The following is a 19,777-nucleotide window of genomic DNA, read 5'->3' as shown; positions in this document are numbered from 1 at the left end:
CCTCCAATTGCAAACCATTTTGACCCGCGCTCCTCTCGTGTAGGTGTTACAAATACAAATGATACGGTCATTGCGTCAGGGCAAGCCGAACGATTTATGTCCGGGCCTAAAGTGTCAATTAAATCGATTTGGGACGCCCTTTAAGCCGGTACGTGGGCTGGCACGTAAAAGCATTGAAAACAAATTTGCTAAAGCGCCAAGCAAAAGGGAAGCAGCTTGAATTAAATATATATTTAGTGGCTGGGGCTACGACGAAAGGTAAAAGACTTATAACGGATACGCATGCTACCAAAGTTTCGTTTCCCTCCATTCCTGTTCCTGTTGCGGAGCCGAACAAGTTAATGTGCTCTAGTCTCGAGTGCCCGACTGGGAGATACCCTACATCTCAAGCTTGTAAATATAATTGCGTCTGTGCCTTGTCTTTCTATATTCGCCTTATGTGCACCTAGAAGCTTCTCTCTGCCTGGGCTATTATACCTTCCTTACCCATTTGTAGGGTATACAACAATACAAAAGGGTCAAACTGCATGCCTGAGGTCTGAGGTCTGCCAGCGACTTGGGGGTTAGGCTACGCTTTTATTTGTGTTTCGATCTCTTTTATTTTGTTTCTCCGACTGCCCTCCTCCCTTCCTCTCGTGCGGCTCGGAGTTGTGTTGTGTTTTGTTCATTCACAAAAAAACATTTCAACTTACAAATGCGAAACAAATTTCAAACAAAAGCGCAAAGTTCTCAGCTCGAAATAAATTTTTAGCTGATTTCTTTTGTGTGTTTTATTTTGTTTTGCATACTCTTTGGGGTCGGGGACCGGGCCCGGGCCCGGGCCGGGGCCGGGGCCGGGGGCCATAAAAACTAAACTGAAACACAAATAGGAGCTAAAAGCTGGGCGTTGAAACTTGGCAACCGAAATGACTTTGTAAATGCGTTGAAACTTATTTAATTTGCTGCAAGTTTTAGTGGGTCAAATGGAGGGCGGCCAGTCCTAATAATGACTTTTATATTTATCAAATCAACTAACAGACCGGCGCGCCAAGATTCAAGTCATGCCGGAAATACGATGAAAATCTGGCTGCTTAGCTTCTATACCCTGTAGGCATTCAAATGCATTAAAAATGGGTATATTGCAACTATAGTTGTTATGCAAAAGCCAGGCGAGCCATCTGTGATGTCATCTATGATTGGGAAGACGAGCTGTAGGCGCTAAAAACTGGACTTCAAGCTGTTGTTAATCTTAAACAGGGTATGCAAAACGGCCTTCTTTTACAAAATCGATATATATCGATTTGTTGTTTGCACTTTTTGAACATATCTCGAGGCATATTCCTCGCCAAAGTCATCAAATTTGTCACGCAGCCTTGAAGCATCAAGAATATTTTACTTCCCAGATACCTTTTCTATGCAACCGAAACATAGCCTTGATATTCGGTACATAGTACACATTTGAATACCATCTGCTAGTCTCGATAACTAGATAACATTCGTGCGATAAGCTAACAAGTTTTTAGAGAATAAAGTTTTAGTGCATGCATTTTTAGTATAGCGTATTTCTCAGTCGACGAGACTTCAGATTCTCTTTCATTTTGGCTGCTTATGACAACATAAGCTGTTGTATGACAACAAAAGCAAAAACAACAGAAACAACAACAACAACCACAAATATTTGAACACTTTTCTGCGTTGGCAAACAATGCGCGTGCAGCGCTCCAAGCGGCGAGAGGACGCAACAACGAAGCCTGCTGTTGCTGTGGAAATATGCCAAAAATGATTTATGAGTGTTGTTGTTGTTGTTGTTGTTGTTGCTAGGCATCGATTTCAATTTGAGTTCGAATTTCGTTTATTCGCTCTTGTGGAGCATCAACAATTAGACACATTTGGGCCAACTGTTTGCGCTTGGCTAAAAGGGTTCTCCTCTGTGAATTTGTTTAGCCAAACTATTTGGCATATTATTTATAATACTGTTTACCTGTTTGCAGCTCTTGAATTTCTGATTGAAATCTAACTGCGACACGGTTCAATGGGCATAAAATTAAATGCGCAAATCGTAAATCGCAAACCCAATCAGCGGGGCCAAAAATAAAATATAAAAAAAGCGACAACAACAAGAATAAACAACTTGTAGAACTCAACATCTCAATGGTTTGTGTCAATAAAAAAAGCTGACAAATAAATTTACATTGCGAACATAACAAAATTGCAAAATAAAAATGCGTATATAGAAATAAAAATCGTTGTGCGATATTCCACGAAAAATTCACAGCGATTATCAAATAAGCCGAATAAGTCGAATATTCTCCATTTTATTTGCGAAGCTTGTTGTTGTTGTTGTTGTTGCTGTCACGCACAGTCGCCGGTTCAATTGGCAACAATAACAATTTTCAATAACAAATCACAAAACACACAAAGAAAAAAAACACATTTCTTTGGCATATGACAGCTACTCAGGAGGTTCAGGACTCGAGCATGGGGCGGAGGGGCCTCATGTCGCGCGGCAAAGCTTAAACAGACAGCTGGCAGACAAAACGTTTGTCAGCTGCGAAATGTTAGACTGCGGGGCGGCAGAGTGCATGGCGCGTGGCAGCACACAAACACACACACACACACACACATACAGGGACACACATACATTGGCTAATAATCAATCATTTAAAGTGTTGCCTACGCTTTAAAGCGCGCCTCGCACATAAATGGCCTAACTGCTGTTTATCTCTCGCCCCCCCCCCCCCCTTTCTGTATACCCACCGCTTCCCTCTCTCGTGCTCACTCTCTCACTGTGTGTGTGTGTGTGTGTGTGGGTGTGTTAGGTTAAGTACCCGCGGCGCTTGTTGACATGTTGTCACCTCCGCTGTCAGCAAATGTATGAAATGGCAACGCAGCTACATTCATTTCCTTGGTTTGCATAAGGAAAAACCCCACTGGGTTTTCCGAATATGCGCATGCAGAATACCTTTTTTTCATACAGTTACATTTTATAGGTATATAATATTTTTTTCGTGACTTTCGGCGCATCTGCATGTAAATATCATTTTCATTTCGCGCGCCCCGTTGACATATTTGCATGCATATGCATACGCTTACACACGCACACACACGCACATAGACTCACACACACACACACGCACACACCCCACATATATATAACAGTTACATACATGTTATGCTATATGTATTCGTGTTTATGCGCTTGTAAATCTGACCCTCATGAGATGTATTTGGGTTTGCTTGGCGTTTCCTCTTTTTATTTTTAGACCTCGTGCCCATTCAACTGGAAAAAAACCGGGTATATTCAGTTGTGTAAATATGCTTATAACAGGCAGAAGGCATGCATATTGAAAGCTAGAGGCTTTTGAATACTATCCTCAAGAGCTTCAAAATTGTTAAAGGTACATTCCTGATTTTACAACCATTTGCCTGTCATCTTTTAGCCGTGAGAATATCATATGGGAAAGAAAAAGCACAGCTCTTGTCTATATGTACGCATAAAGTGTTGAATTTATTAGAAATTATGTATGTTGTGTAGCTGCGTAGAGGGCATCTCTTAGTCGGTCACACGCGCCTGTATCACTTACTTACATGTTTGATACTCGTATGGCTGGATATTGTGCAAAAAATGCTGTCAACTCAGAATCAGAATTCAAATGTTGTCGCAGCTGTTCCCACTAGTTGTAACTGATGTTTATTGTAGCAGTTGTTGTTGTTGTAGTAGGTGTGTGTGTGTTAGTATGTGTGTGTGTGTCTGTTTTTGTGGTGGAATATTTGCGTTAAAAGCGGCGGCAAATGTCGCCATGCGGCAAATCTCCAAAGGCTGGCCATATGCTAATGGAAAACCATAATGAAAATGTTGAGGCGAGCGAGTGGACAATCTGTGGAAGGACCCGCCATGTGCACAATTATGCTCAATTATGCGGCGTAATGATAATTTAATAAAATGTCACACGAAATCACGGTATATTCGACACACTGTGACCTGTGGCTAGGTGGCAACACTGGCCGGGGCAGTCAGTGCTGCGAAGCGTTGATGGGCCGAGAGATGAGATGAGCCCAAACGAAATCTTGATCACATTTACATAAGTAAATCAGCTACAAGCTCTGAATCTAAATGCAAATCTATTGAAGTAAAAGCTCTTACTATGTGCCTATTGCCCCTATTGGTAAGGTATTCATCTGTGTTATTTGGGGCTGCTGCCCGGCAGCGCCAAGCGATGCGGATATCATTGGCTCACATCAAACGTTTAACGAATTTGGTTCTCTATGTCTGGCAGCGAGTGAAAGTAAAAAGTGTCAGCGACACAGCGGGCAAAGGCCAACAACAATACGAGAGGCTCCATACGGAAGCCAAAGTCATTTGCATTATTGCCCCCCCTATGTATGTGTGTGTGTGTGTGTGTGTGTGTGCACACCTGTATATAGCTACAGAATGTCGAGAACTTGAAACGAAATCGAAAGTCAAATGCCAAAGAATAGAAATAAAAGGAGGATACAACAGCCGCGCTACAGCCCCGCCCACAAAGTCAAATTGCGTGAAATTTTTGCATGAAAATGGCAGGAAAAAAAATAATGGAAATTAGAAAAGAAAAGCAAATGAGTTCAAAGTCAAGCAGGAGCAACAGCAGCAGCAGCAGCAGCGGCAGCAAAAGTAGATTGAGACGAGAGTCGAGGCCAAAACTAACCAAAGGAGCGGCCGCATTTCCCTGCAGGCAGCCTCGTTTCTAATAGCTTTCGATTTCCGCATGGCCTGAACCAGTAATTCCCCTGCCACCCCCCCGCTCCCCTCCTACCCGCCACCCGCCACACATCAACACCCATTCAGCTGATGGCAGCCATCGCCGGCAAAAGTCCATTAAATAGTTTACTTTATGCATGGCAGGCACATTTCACCCTACAGTTATTTATTTGATTTGCCGTCCATTTGCTGCGGATGATGATGATGATGAAGATGATTATGTTGATGAGGACGGCGATGATTAACCCGTCAAAAGGATAAAGCAAGTTAAAGGCCACAGCTACAACACAATGGCCCAAGAACTAGCGCAGGCCGAAGCAGAAACTAACAACAGCTCGACCCAAGTTCGTATACTCATTAATATTTCAGTGACAAAGGGTCGTTTCAGACGTCGAACATCAAACAAGCAAACTGTATCGTTCTTATAATTGATTGATTGAAGGCCTGTTTGATTGAGCTAGTTGAATGGGCAAGTTGAATGGTTTATTCGAGATGCCTTTTATGAACACTGAGAAGGGATTTTGGAAAATTCGTCTTGGTTGTCCAGAAAGCTGATGAAAATCGCTTGTATCAATTAATTAGTTTCTTATTAATTAAATTCTTATTTGAATTCGATATTGTATTTTGCAAAGTTTTCCTAAAGAAAGTTTCATGCTATTCACGTTCTTCGGTGGAAATTGTGGGAATTGACACTGTGAAAGGTCAATTTTCGTTCAATTGGCATCAAACATGTTTAGCCGAGCAAAGCCGGGTTTTAGCTGAAAGTTATATAAAAGTAAATTTTCTTTGCCCGAAAATTACAGGGTATGTGACACGCCCGCAGTATCTTAAATGCTTCATTCTCTCACATATTTGTCTTAGCCACTCGAAAGAATAACCAACACGTGTGTTTGCACGTGTGGTTGTGTGTACGTGTGTGTGTGTGCGTGTGTGTGTGTGTGCTGTTGTTGTACGCGTCCTGTCCTGGTTGATGCACGTAGTCACCGCATGTTCCGCTTTGGCTTTGAGCTCATGTCCTCGTGCGCCTCCTGCCACTTGTGCGGAAGTGTCTATCATATGCATGTTAATAGCTTCCCCAATGCTCAAATTTAGTACAACGCAAAGTGTATTCATGTGTGTGTGTGTGCGTGCGTGCGTGTGTGTGTGTGTGAGTTTATAGTTGAGCTTTGGCCTTTTTAATAAATGGACTTGGAAGTCTTGGCTTGCAGCCGCAGACTAAGGATCATGATTACGAATAAGCACACAGCTCAACGCGTTTAGTAAACAGATTTTGATGGAGCGTCTGTGCGTGTGTGTGTCATTTCTTGACTTTGCCTTGTTACCAAACTGTTTTTCACCTTCGTGAATTCCGGAACGCTCTCAAACAAACAGACACCAAAAAATTCAATTAAACTGCCAACAGGTTTTTCTCCTTTGTATAAATTCATTTTTATTTTAAGGGATATCACATAGAATATTTAAAAACACAGCAGCAGGCGAGAAGGCAAGCAGAAAGAGCCGACCAAACCTCAATCTATCTCAATGCTTCTCTCTCTCTCTCCCACTGTCTCTCTCTCTCTCTCTCTCTTGTACACACACACAGTCAGCGTGCAGGTCGCTGAGCGGCTTTTTGCGCTTTATTTTCACACTTCAGCAAACTTAAGCGCCACACAAATACATACCCACACACACACACACACACACACACACAGAGCGAAAGTGAGAAAAAGACACAGCCACATAAAGAATAATAAAAACTCACATCAGCATAGTGCATAAAACACTAGGGAACTCCCTACTTCTCTCTCTCTCTCTCTCTCTCTCTCTCTTCCTCTTTCCGTCTCTCTTTCTATAGATGTTAATACTCTTTAATTTTAAACTTTCGCATTGCTGTTTGCAACACTGGCTTTGGCTTAAGATCTGAGTGCAAGAAATTAAACCGCTTAAGTCCAAATTTTATGTTCGTGAAACATTTAATTCAACTGAATAATTCTTAGAGGGGAATTTTCAGGAATATTCTGTGAATTTGCTCTAGTCGGGAGTGTGCCGATTGTGCTTCTTCTTGCCTTTCGTCCCACACTATTTATGGGAAATGAATTCTTGATTAACCTCAGTTTACAGCCTAGATAATTTTCGTTATGTATAAAATATTTCTGAAAAAGTAGCGCATTTTCACTTCGTTTGGTTAACTTGAAATTTATTAACGCTGTTGTAAGCCACAATTCTTGCTCTCCTTATGCCTCCCCTCCCTACCACACGGTCAGCTCACTTGTGGCGCGGCCGAGCTTTATATCAATGTACCTTTTAATATTTACACAGCATTTTTCATTGCTTTATTTTTGCATTGTTTACGCTTCGCTTAATACGAACACCTAGCCGGTTGGTGTCTGCGCCCGACCACCCGACCGCCCGCCCGCCCTCTCTCTCTCTCTCTCTGTCTCTTGCTGCTCGCACATTATCGACTCAACTTTTGATCTGACAGCAATTGGGAAGGAGGATTCTCATCTGATTCTGATTCTGATTTGGGTTACAGCTTCCTCCCACCTTAGCCCCCTTCCCCTACATAATATTTGACGCTCTGTCATTAACTTAAGCACTCGTCTATATCTTAACAAGTCCATTCAAGTTTCTGCCAGCTGGTAGCTTACACAAATTGCTTTGGTACCGTTGCCACATTACACGCGCTCTAAACGTTTTATTCAGGCTCATTGTTTGTCTATTACAAGAGCATTTTCTTATTTTTGTGTGTGAGCTGCTGGCAAAGTTTTCAAATGGATTACAAAGCACTTATGATACCTTCGCGTCTCGCTTTGTTCTTGCAGCAATTGCAAAGTTATTGCAACTTTTGTTTAAATAGCCAGGCCGTTAGGGCATTGCCCCCTCCCCGCTCCCCGCTCCAACTATCAAACACCGTTGACTATAAGCGGCCTCCAACTTATTGATGAGCACTCAGCATTACATTTCTTCTACTTCTTTCTTCTGGCAACTGTTGCAAAAACTTTTGCGCCACGCTGCAAATTACAGCAAATTTTTGTTGCATCTTTTAGGCGCACGCAAAAGTTGAAGTCACAAGCGACGAACTTGGGCAATTGTGTTGAGAGGATTTTTGCAGCGATAAACTTTTGCCTAAAAGTGTTGCAAAATTGTCTTAAATAAATATACTTAACAGGAATCTGGTATTTTTTAGCTTGCAAATAAATGAGAACACATAAAACGGTTATTTAAATATGAAGGAGAATAAATCCCATCAAGAAAGAGACCACATTTAGTAATTCCGTTAACAACTTGATCTAAACGATTTAGAAATGTTAACAAGAATAAAACGTTATTTATTCAATAAATACAAAATTCCCAAATGCGTATATTTAAGTGTTGAATCGGAAATAAAATGTTTGAAGTGTCAACAAAGGCATTGCAAATGCGAAAGGGTTCTCATTTTGACCAGTTAAAAGGCATTTCATATAATACCCCAGTAGACGAGCCATCAATAGTTGGAGCTAACCGCAAGGTTTTATAAGGATCGTGCCCAACGTATAAACGTAGTTCATTTAGTTCATTTCTGCCTGTTACAAATTGTTGGGATAACAACAAGCAGAGAAATAACAACAGCAACAACAACAACACCAACAACAACAATAATGAGAGTCATATAACAGGACATGCAAAGATATTACAAACTTTTCTTTATGAGCATAAAAGGCTCGTTCGCTCGTTTGTCCCAGGATACAACGAGACGAGACGAGCCCAAACGAGTTTTCCTTTTTCTTTTTTTTATGTAATAAAATAAAATTACCAAACATCGACGAGCCCGGATGACAACGGCAGCGGCAACGGCAACGGCAACGGCAAATAGCCGAAATATGTTAGCAATACATGACAAAACCCATATCCGGTTCACTTCTGCAGCCCAGACATAATTTATCTTTATGCTTGTGCCCATGCGTTGGGTCCTGCTGCTCCTCCCTTGAGAAATATGCTATTCAGCATTCTTTAGTTTTTCATTGCAAATTATTGAACCGCTCTGCGCACTACTATATTTACCAAGCATAATTTAAAGCTGAATATAACCAGATTTTATTTAAAGTTTAGTCTGAGACAAGCTTGTGGCAGCTTGGCAAAGCTCATCAAGAAATGTACAATGCAGTGAAGGAGACATACATAATGACATACATAATGTAATTGCTGAGAATATAAATAGATAGATATAGAATATAGATAGTTATAGCCTTGAACCGAACCAACAACAATTTATTTTTGCTTCACAGCTGCGGCAAAAAAAAAATGGGTTAAAATAAAATTTTTTTTATACGAAACATGGGAAAGATCGACAGGAAATTGAGTTGTTGTATGAGATATATCGCACATCCTTGGAACCCAGAATAACTAGTCCTATCCTGGTGCCTTTAGACAGGGCCTTGTCATGTGTATATGTTGTCACTCTTGCGCCTCTGTGGAATGTTGCAACATGCCTGCCGCCTTTGGCTTTTGGGCAGCAACAGAAATTTGAATATTTGACTGTCGACTCGAAAGCCACAAAATGCTTTGCAGTTGGCCAAATGCTGGCTGCAACTGAAGTGCAGGCTTTCAAATACTTTTGTGTGCACAAACGAAACTTTTCGCATAATTTGCACAATAAGCACGCACAGAGCGTGAGGGAAGGGGGGGGGGGGGGGGGGGAGCATTGCAATTGCATTAGTTGACAGCCTTTTCGGCTTGCAACTGCCAACATGTGTTAGCCATGTGAAAGTTACGACCTAATGCCAGAATACTTGGCCACGTCTTGGGGGTCACTTCAAAATAGACCGTATAAATTTATGGAACATAATAAGCCCAGGCTGACGAAACTTTGTCTGCCTGGCTGTGAGTATTGGGATTTATGCATAATTCAAACCTCATTCAACCTAATACAGGCTATAAATACAGTAATTGCTTTGAGACATGCACAGACATTTGACTAAGACGCGCTGCTTTTCCTAACAAATTCGACATTATGGACGATACTTCAAATGGAAATCTAATTTTAAAAACAGGAAAACTTTTAACGGCAAAGTTCAATGCGCTATAAATACCTGAGTTCTGCTTAGTGTACACAATTCTCACTGAAAATATGTCCAACATTTGCGGCACGTGTCAATTTCCATGTTTACTTTTGTCCGTCTGTTTATTTAGAAACTGAAAACCGAATTGAAGCCCGAAATGCGGACGTGCTTTCGGTTAAGCAAGCAAATCAAAGCGAAAATTAAATTTTACGCTTCAAAACTACACACGAAACATAACCTCACAATCGGGCAGACATAACCTCAAAATTTGATTACATTATAATATGCACGTCTATTCATGTGTACCAACATTTGTATCCATCTTGTCCGCTTCTGTTGTTGTTTGCTCAACTGCTTGTGTTACCATTTTAATGAAAGTCCAAAAATTTGCAAAACAAACAAGCTACAATGAGGCGGAACGGGGCGGGGCGAGTACGGGGCGAGTACGGGATTGCCGTCAGCCCTGGCCATGTGCTGTGTACCATTTAATTAAATGAAAATTGCATTTGTTCGTGCAGTAATTGGAAGCACCGAGAGTCCTCATATGACAAACTAGGACAGATATTAATTCAGCAAAAATACTCGCAGTTGCATGGTTACTATTTACAACTATACAATTACTCGAATCCCTGCTCAGGTTTGGTCACTCATTTGTGAATATATAATTATATTCTGTTGAAAAGTGTCTTTCGACTGCAGCTAATGAGCAAATAAATTCTGTAGAAATAGTCAGCAAATTAATAATGGAAGCAAAATCATACGTTGCTCAGCTTTCTGAGTGAAGTGTTGTTGCATTGATTGCTGTTAAATAACAATTCGTGCAGCGTTTACTAATTAACCATATTAACTGCGAAGAAAGGGGCACACTTTGAAAGTAAGAACAAGGTGGCAACCCTATAGCTTGAAGTCAAAGGGCAATTCAAGCGTATTTAGCATGTGCATATGCATGGTTACAATTTCTGTGTTTTAGACAATTACTGGAATCCCTGCTCAGGTTTGGTCACTCATTTGTAAATTTTTAATTATACTCTGTTGAAAAGTGTCTTTCGACTGCAGCTAATGAGCAAATAAATTCTGTAGAAATAGTCAGCAAATTAATAATGGAAGCAAAATCATACGTTGCTCAGCTTTCTGAGTAAATTGTTGTTGCATTGATTGCTGTTAAATAACAATTCGTGCAGGGTCTACTAATTAACCATATTAACTGCAATTCAAGCACCAAGTGTTGCAAAGTGTGAAATAGTTTAAAGCTTCAAGCAGCCATATTGAAGTGTTTAAGAACTCTGGCGTTGCCAGACTTAATTTTTGAAATTTAAACAGAGCTGTCAGCCTTTATCAAGACTTTCAAAAAAAAATATATGAAATTGAAAACTAAAGTAAAAATCGATATGCGCACATCATAATCAAAGCTCAGCTACAGCAGAGCTTAAGCTTAACTCTTGCAGCCCCAGTCGATCAATCCTAGAGGAATTTCTAGGCATTATAGCCGAAATAGTTGGCGCGTTAAGCTAAGCGTGGATACCGCAATGCGCACTTCATTTATCAGACTTTGACACTGACAGCACGCGTCCAGTTTCACTCTTTGAGTTGATTAACGACGTGGCGCCAAAAAAAAAAGATGAAAGCAGGACTATGTAAGGCTTCAGCTAGTTAGCATAGGAGCAGCAACAACAACAAACAATGCGCCGTTGTCAAGTCATATTTCACTTTAAGCAACGCCCACGCTGGAAAAATTCAAATGAAATGTCATAGTGTATTTGCGTCCAGCTCTGTTTAGTGGGTCGGTCAGGCGACAACCAACCAGGAAAAACAAGTGAGTGTGCTCGAAGCACATTTGTGTGACAAGCCCGACAACTGTCAACAAGCAGCTCGACCTTAGCAAACATCGCTACCACAAACCAGCTGCACGTGCTGGGAGCGGCACACACGGCGTATGCGTAATGCCCTTGGCTCAGCTGTTGGATGCTGTGCGCCGCGAATTGGCCTGCCATAAATAATTATAGACAGCCCAACACGCTGACATAAAAATATAATAGTATGTAGCCAAAACACGATGCCAGTCACGTTCTTTTGGCATTGAAGTTTGGGATTGGCGCTGGATTTTTCAGAGACTGCTTATAAATATTTAACAATCACTTTGAGCAATGCCCGCAGAAAACGTGCACAAATTGGAATTATCGCCGCCATGACTCTCAATTAGTAGCGTTAAATTGTCAAAGCTGACATTGGCGTTGCCCCCCAGCTCCACTTCGAGCACCGAGCTCCACTTGCTGAGTCCTCGCCAGGTTGCTTCGTTGTAATCTTGTTTGCTGCTGTTTTGCTTGGCCGGGCAGGCACTGAAGTTTTCTATACATTTGGCTTAGCGCTTTGCTGTTGCTGTTGCCTGTTATCATTTAATATCCTGTCACTTAAGTGTTGCCGGGGCCAAGGCTGAAGGAGCATTTTCTATGCGACAATTTGTTTGGCCCGCATGGCGTATACTTCATGGCTTGCAACTACTGTCGAGCTCGATATCTGCTGCTTAGCATATTTTATACCGTTGTATATATTTTTAAATATTTTATTTATATTTTATATTGCAGGTTCTTAACCCAGCCAGGTTGCTCTAGCCGAGAGACTCCGACTGGGAGATACCCTCAATCCACCTATAAAACTAAGTTTAACTTTCACGGGTATTGGGAGAGGCATCTGAGAAGCGAGATATTTTTACTATGAGAGAACCTACAAAATCAAGGTTAATGTATAAAACTCTTAAAATATTCGAGTTGTGTTATAAAATACAGAATACATATGTCAACATTCAAGTTTCTAGCTCTTGTACATTCAGAAATCTATGCATAACATATGTTTGCACAAAGCCCATTTTCTATGGGTATAGAAATCCAAACTTTTAGCCGGCTTGCGTCTGAAACTGTTTTTGCTTATAAAAACTCAAGAGTTTTTTTTGTTGCAAGTGGATAAAATGTGAAAGCTGCAAAACCCTTTTTGTTTGGCGAACAGGTTTTCCATTTCCAGAGATGCTTTTGCGCGTGTTTTCTTCTTATCCAATTGTTCGAAATCAAATTATGTACTTAGCTTAATTGACTTGTGTCTGTGGCCTTTTGTGCTCAATTTAGCTCGCAAAGCAGCTAAACAAAACTTTGACAATTCAATAAATATGCGCGCAAAACAAGCGTTACCTGCAATAGCCTTCGGCCCGGCGCTCAACTGGGCTTGACAAATGCGACTAAAAAAAAGTGTAGCATACTTTACTGCGCGTCGTCGAGAATAAAGCTCGACGACGAACTGCAGTGGACTCCACCCAGCTGCCTTAGGGCAATCTTTCGCAATGTTTGCAATGTTAGCGCGGCATATAAATTACATGCCACTTACTTTGTGGCAAATGAACTGGCGGCTATTTTAAGGCACCCAGCAGTACGGAGACGGAGACGGAGACGGAGACGGAGACTACAATGGCATTGCCCGGGCCGGAATTAAATATTAAATTGACAACGAGTGGGGGGCTAGTTATTAAAAATGCAGCGTTTAATCCATTAGCATTACGTGGCTTAAAGAAGCAGCAGACGTTGAGCGCGGAAATTAAAAGCAAAATAATAATAAATATGAAAGGCTCAGTTTCGTTTTGGGGGGGCGGGGCCGGTAATAATAGCGCCCACAAGCCACATGCGAAAACAATCGATATTTAAATAATTACAAAGACCTTGAAACAGAGCCGTAATCCACACACACACACACAAACCCACACACACACACAGACAAACACACACATGCCGTTGCAAACAATCTATAAAAGTGCATTTGTATCTTCCGCCTTGGACTTGCAGGCTGTTATGCCCTAACATTTATAACAATCACATAGGTGTTGAATTTTTATGCTGTTGAATATATTATCCATATTTTTAAAATTTCAACTATTGCAATAGTTGCGATGCTTGATTCAGAGAATCTGCCATTAAATAATATTTATTTATTAAATATATTTAAAATATTTCATTTAATTAATGCATTCAACATTTCCTTTGTAAGGGTATACAAAAACGGTGCCTTCAGGCTGTACTCTATAGTGTGAGGTTCTTCACAGAGTCACTTAACAAATCAGTCAGTCAGTCAGTCAGTCAGTCAGTCAGACAGTCAGTCAGTCAATTTAAGTCTCACTCATGTGTGGCCTGGCCATTTGGTATGCATGTAGCTGCCACAAAGTAAAATACGAGTGTGGCGACTGTCTGCAGCATATGTAGACATATGTATACAAACACATGTGTGTGTGTTTGTGTGTGTGTGTGTGTGTGTGTGCCCATGGCTGTGCCTCAATTGCTTTGACATTGACTGCCAAGGTAAGCCAAACAGTGCCTCGGTCTTGGTCTTCGTCTCGTGCTTGAGCTGACTGACTGTCTGCCTGTTGTCCTGCTTTTTCTTAACCCACACCGCCCTTTATATCATGCCGCCCCCCCCCCCTCCCTCCACCAACTCATGTTCGTCCTGTGTACCAGTTGTTTAACTGCCTTGACTTGTCTCTCGCTTGCTCTGTGTTTATTTTGCGCCCTGCTATGTCTGCCGGCTGTTTGTCAGTTTACCTGTCGGTTTGCCGTACTTCTAAGCCAGTCTTTATATCTGTCTATATATATCTCTATCTACTATATATGTATATATTAATGTATCTTCAATGGTTTCTTCAGCTGTCTGTCTGCGGCCTGATTTGGGCCCCACAGCTATTTCCAATTTAGACAAGTTAGCGCGACTGAGCTCAAATATTATTAGACTAATGGATATGGAAAACAATTTCGTAACCATTTTCCACTTTCCACCTGCCTTCTAGTTATTTATTTATAATGAATTCGCAATTACCAATAAATTGATTGCCGCATTTAGCTGGGAAAGTTGACAAGCTGAGACCTATAAATAGTCGCAAACGGAAATAGATGGAGGCCAGTACGTGGCAGGAAAAGAAAAATCAAAGAGTTGTTGGAGTGAACTAGTCGGAAGTGCCCGACTATGCGATACCCTGAGCTCAGAAATGCTTTCGTTATTGAACTTTAATATGGCATCCAAATGTATTTAAATACCAAAGACTAACATCTTAGACTTACTCTAAAACTGGGGAGAACGGGATACCTCTGGATATCTTCAGAGTGAGAATCTGAACCTTAATCAATCTCAAGTTGTCGCTGATTTAAAACAAGCTTGATCTGCACGAGCAATAGAAGCATCTACGTTTACAATTGGTATAGTATAGTATCTGAGATCAACGACTGTTGATGCTGAGCAAGAGTATATCTACCTTATGGGGACGGAGATGCTTTTCTCTGTCTGTCACAATAAATTTGACAAAACTCCGCTTTCACATTTTCAATGATTTCCGCATATAAAAATAAGCAATATTTTATGCAGAATTCTGCATACGCTTACTGGGATTTTCAGAAAAGTGTCAAAGACATCTAATTATTACAATAATGTATTCCATATAATTGGATGAACAAAAAGGAAACAAATTTTCGCCGACCAGAATTTTCCAAGAGCACCTTCTAAGTGTTAATTACATTATAAAAACTAAATACCGTGAAAAGGCTTTATTGATCTTCAGTTAGTTAATCAGTCACTCAGCCAATGTTTAGTTTTATTTATATAAATGTCGTTTGAATAATTAATTTTCAAAGGACGATACGTACTTTTCCCCAAGGGCAATCTATTCCTGGAATTTGAATCTTTTTCAATCTGAATGATTATCGAAATCCCTTTCAAAGAAACCATCCTCGACTAGTTAAGGGGTTTCTAGTAAAAAATGTAATGCCAGTACGAGTCGCTGGCGCTATCTATTTGTAATTCTGGCTGGACTTCTTAGAACTACATTTGTGAGCGGACGCAAAACACTTAACAGCTAAAAAGGACTTTGCATTGGCAATGAGCCCGCCGCCTAACGGTAACATATGCAAAATGGCGCCGTTCTTAAAGACGAAAACTAAAAAAGAAAATGGAAAATCGTAAACTAGCAGCCTTAAGCTTAAAGTGAAGCAGCAGAAGCTACCCACGTTTCCACTGGCCGCTTGATTGATGTGCGGATGTTAGACAGCTGCTCGCCCACTCGCGTGGGGCGTTGCCAGACCACAGGCAGAAAAAATTGCCACAGTGATTGTCAAAAAAGGGTTCAAATGCCCTGCCCAGTCGACCTATCCTAAGTCGTACGCAATGATTGTGTTTTAAACAGACAGCAACAAAAACTGTAACAGAAACTTCATTACGTGTCGTCCCATGGTGCTCGGCGTGCTTTTGGGGCTGGCCCCAAAAATTAATTGTCTGCTCGGGCCAAGTCGACAGCTGCCATTTCGGGGTGCCCTCGATTTGCTATGCGTAGACATGTCATTGCTGCCCGTAACCCTCAACCCTCCTATCTACGCTCATGTGCAGTTCAGGTGGGTAGCTTAAAGATTTATGATAAAGTCAGGCAAATGCTTAGCAAAGCAAAAAACTTGTCCAAAGTTTGGCATGAGATTTCTCAATGGCTCATTGCGGCTCGTTTATCTATGTATGAAATGAATGAATCTGAGTGCCTTCTAATCAGAGCGGACGTGTTCCACAAATCAATTCCAACGAGATTTCAACAAGATTTCAAGGCAAACGTATTCCAAAAACCAATTTCTACGCGTTTTCAACAGACAAATTTTACCGTTGTCTAATGCAAATGTGTTCCATAAATCAATTCTACTTCAAAATCTTTTACTACAAATATATACACTTTCTATAAAGTATCTTTGTTTGCAAACGCAATATATTAAGGTTAAAAATTGAAAAGCGCACATAAATTAAAAGAAGGCGCATTTCTCCTGCTGACCTTTCCACTAGATGGATATGAATTCGATTATTATAAAAACAATTTAAATTCATTTCATACATTTATACTCGAATATAACCTAAAACTTAGCTTGGCGATTTTAGATTTCGAATTGCGGAACAGCTTGTACGTGATAAACTCAATAGAGCTGCGACACATGCTCCAAAAATTTGTTGTTTTTGTTTAAAGCTGTCCCCAGTGAATCTCATCGCCTCACTTCCTCCCCTCCCCCCCCCCCCCTCTCCCTCTTTCCCTCTCTTACGCTCTCTTTCACACAGCAAGAGACACGCCTCCTGGTGCGTTTCGCAGCTTAAGCGCTTAAAATGCTTTTTGACAACAACAACAACAACAACAACGACAGCAAAGAGAATTGAAATGATAAATTTGCTTTTATCCCGCTTTCTATTGCTCAGCGAACTGTTGTTGTTGTTCTTTGTCTCCTATTTCTATCCTAATCCCATGTACAGTTATGCACCTCTGTCGCTGCTCGCCGCTCGCCATCTCTGTCTGTCTGTCTGCATGGGCTGCTGCTGCTGCTCTTCTTCTTCTTCTGCTTCTACCTATTGTCTTGTAAAATTTCATTGCCTACTTTGCGACGCTTTCGGCAAAAATCACAGCGCCGCCAATTTGCGCTCAATTAATTATGCTGTTTATTTCTCGTTAGTTGTTGTTGTTGCTGCTGCTGTCTTCTTCATTCGCTCGTTTTTATTATTATGATTATTATTATTTGTGGCCATACTTTTGATTTGCGGCCGCCTTTGTGTTTTATTACCCATTGCTGTTGGCGTTGCCACTTAATTTATTTTCGCTGACGCTTTGCGGACACTTTTCATAACTTTTCATATTTGTTTGGAAAATTCCGTAAAATTTAATTTGATTTGTAAAATTTTTGCAGGTTTTTCGATTTAGCTGTGCTGTGGGGCGTGGCAGCAATTGCACTTATCATATTAATTATGTAATCATAATTAGCGCATTTGTCGGCCCCGGCACAAAATGCATTATACAAGTATTGTGGGCCAGAGGGCGTGGTTGGGCGAATATACTTATACACCGGTCAGCGGCTTGATTATGCAGGAATCTCCATAAAGTGTGTTTACAAGTGCTTTGCCTGCAAGTCCTTCAGTTGCCCATGGAAAAGCATGTTTTAGAGCTTTACTCTTGCAATTGCCGCATTTGCTGTGGCTTATATATGCGTCAGATATAAAATATTCTCGATTACTTTTCTATCTATTCTACTTTTTTATCGGCAGCTCAGCTACGACCCTGGCTAAAACGGGTCGGCATTCAAATTTTTTCTTCTCTGACTGCCAAAAGTGTCGCATAAGCTTTTTTGTAGCCGTTACCCATTGAAAATGGATTAAGTAAGGGGTATATTGCAGCGGGAAAAAAATGTGGGAATATTCGATCTTTCGTATACAAAAATCACAAAATCGATAAATATCGAATGCGGTTTCTGTTATTTTACACTTATACAGTTTGACCTTCTTCATTTATCCTTCAGAATTTTAAAAGATTGATTTTTGGTAAATACACATATTTGACTGTCCACTTTAAACTCTGAAAATATGCCAAACGGACATAGCTAGAGACTCAAAATTTGATTTGTAATATATCCTAGTAAAGACAGGTATCAGGTATCTCCTAGTCGCGCACTCCCTACTGGTGCACTCTTGTTTTCCTTTTTATACCCTGAACCCATTGAAAATGGGTAAAAAGGGTATTATGTATTTGTGCAAATGTATGTAACAGGCAGAAGGAACCATATTCGACCCCATAAATTATATATATTCTTGATGAGCATCAACAGCCGAGTCAATCTAGCCATATCCGTCTGTCTGTCCGTCTGTCCGTCCGTCCGTCTGTCCGTATGTATGAACGCAAGGATCTCAGAACCTATAAGAGCTAAAGACTTGAATTTGACTTGATTTTAGCTGAAGGTCCTCCTAGTGCCCGCGCAGATCGAGTTTATTTCCGATATTCGATTACTTGCCCCGTTTCCAAGTAATCGATAAAAATCGATATGGAAATCCTGTTTTTTGAGCAATTTTGGCAAATAATATGAGTTAGAGTTACCAAACTTGACATGTAGCTTCTAGAATAGTATATATATATAAAGTAGAGGGTTCAGGGTATCCCCTAGTCGGGAGCTCCCGACTAGAACCTCTTACTTGTTTTTTCTGCTTTTTCTGCTGCTATATGCAGTATTTTTCACACTTGATATAACAGGCAGCCATTTGTTTGCACAGCAGCAGCAGCAGCAGCAGGAGCAGCCACGCCCAATGCCCAACGCCCATCGCCCACACTCAAAGGTCGCTCGACTGCATTGCTCACTTTGGCAATGCGATTTGCCAAGTGGGTATGTGTGCGCCTGCAGGTGTGCCTTTGTGTGTGTAATGGCTCCCAAAGCGCACAAACAAAACTGTCAACATGGCTGCAACGGGAGGCCGCGGGGGGCGAATGCTGCCAACTGCCAGCTGCTGCTGCTGCTGCTGTTGGATTCCTGCAGCTCCTCTTGGTCTGCTCTGCAAGTGCTTTGCTCGTTTGGCACGTCTAATGCAATTTTTATGCTGCACTGAAGCCAAAAACGCTTCCGTTTGTTCTATTCGCTTTGCTGAGCTGCTGTCTGGCCATTGTCTTCGCCAAGATGTGCCCAACAAAAGAGACGCGCGTTATTAAATTGTCGGCAACCCGCTAGATTTTCTTAGCCCCCCACACTCTCTTCCCATTTTCCACGCTTTTTCTGGCGCTTTTCATTGAGTTTATTCTGGTTTTTGTTTAGTCGCTTTGATCGAAATATCTGCCACATAATGCAATCGGCGAGGCGTGCTCCGACTTCACCGCCATTGACAGGCAGCTTCATTATATGCGCGCCGCATCAGGCTGCGTGTCAGCGACAGCCAAAGGATGCCCAAGGACACGTCTTTGTGTGTGTGTGTGTGTGTGTGTGTGTGCGTGAGTGTACCGGACCATGCTGATTGCAAGCGCATTTAACGTGCATTGTTATACTCTATACAGAATCGGAAACCTTCCCTTTACGCAGATGCATGAACAAAGGAATAGACGGCGCTAAGACAATCTCAGAGCAGCTTCTAAGTTTAAAGCTGTTTAAAGGCGTGTTTAGGTAAGTCCGCCAGTCTTAGTGAAAAACGCGTGGAAAGTTTATAATCTTAAGGGCACGTGTTTCGCCTCTCTGAGTGGAAAATTGGTGGAAAATTA

The 19,777-nt window shown here is 41.2% G+C and overlaps 1 protein-coding gene across 1 annotated transcript in view; it reads right to left on the bottom strand.

The window, feature by feature from the left end:
• The window catches only part of 5-HT2B (5-hydroxytryptamine receptor 2B), a 53,863-nt gene that overhangs the window by 11,781 nt on the left and 22,305 nt on the right, over positions 1-19,777 (bottom strand). The gene's annotated exons all lie outside the window — the stretch shown is intronic.

The sequence above is a fragment of the Drosophila montana genome, unplaced genomic scaffold, assembly GCF_035044405.1.
Source record: "Drosophila montana isolate Dmon_TW-CO22-7 unplaced genomic scaffold, ASM3504440v1 contig_1505_1, whole genome shotgun sequence".
Lineage (NCBI taxonomy): Eukaryota > Metazoa > Arthropoda > Insecta > Diptera > Drosophilidae > Drosophila > Drosophila montana.
The sequence above is the reverse complement of the archived record's forward strand: the minus strand, read 5'-3'. Positions and strand labels throughout refer to the sequence as shown.